The sequence below is a fragment of the Nannospalax galili genome, unplaced genomic scaffold (assembly GCF_000622305.1).
Source record: "Nannospalax galili isolate Female #2095 unplaced genomic scaffold, S.galili_v1.0 scaffold78, whole genome shotgun sequence".
Taxonomy (NCBI): Eukaryota; Metazoa; Chordata; class Mammalia; order Rodentia; family Spalacidae; genus Nannospalax; species Nannospalax galili.
This window is the reverse complement of record NW_008343387.1, coordinates 2,665-3,268: the sequence shown is the minus strand read 5'-3', so window position 1 is coordinate 3,268 and position 604 is coordinate 2,665.

The following is a 604-nucleotide window of genomic DNA, read 5'->3' as shown; positions in this document are numbered from 1 at the left end:
CCCTCCCATCACTATACCCTCCCTTGCCTTCCAGTCCAGGAGCCAGCCCAACTCCCCTCCCTTCTCTGCCTCAAACTCCCTCTCTGCAATCTTCCCCCTCCCTTCCTCAGCATTCTGAGTCTGACACTCACTCTCTTAATTCCCCTTTATTCAAGGAAAAACAAAATCTTAAACACCTCGTTCTGAATTCTACCTCAAATACCCCATTTACCCCTCCTGTATCTGCTTCTACTTCAATTCCTGACCCTGCCTCAGAGACCCCTGCCCCTACATCCTCTCATGGACAGGACACCCCTCCCATCTCTCCCACTTCAGCTTCCTCCCAGGACTCCCCTTCTCCTTCTCTTCTGCCTCCTCCCAACCCCTCTCCCGTGTCAACCCATACCCATTCCCACACCCAGTCTCAGCCCCCTTCCCATGGCATTTTTCCCCTCAGGGAGGTGGCAGGCAAGGACGGGATTGTCAAAGTCCATGTGCCTTTCTCTCTTGGAGATCTTTCTCAACTACAGCGTAAAATCGGTTCCTTTTCCACTAATCCTACTCACTTCATACAAGAGTTTAAATATATTACTCGCAGCTATGATCTAACCTGGCATGATCTCTT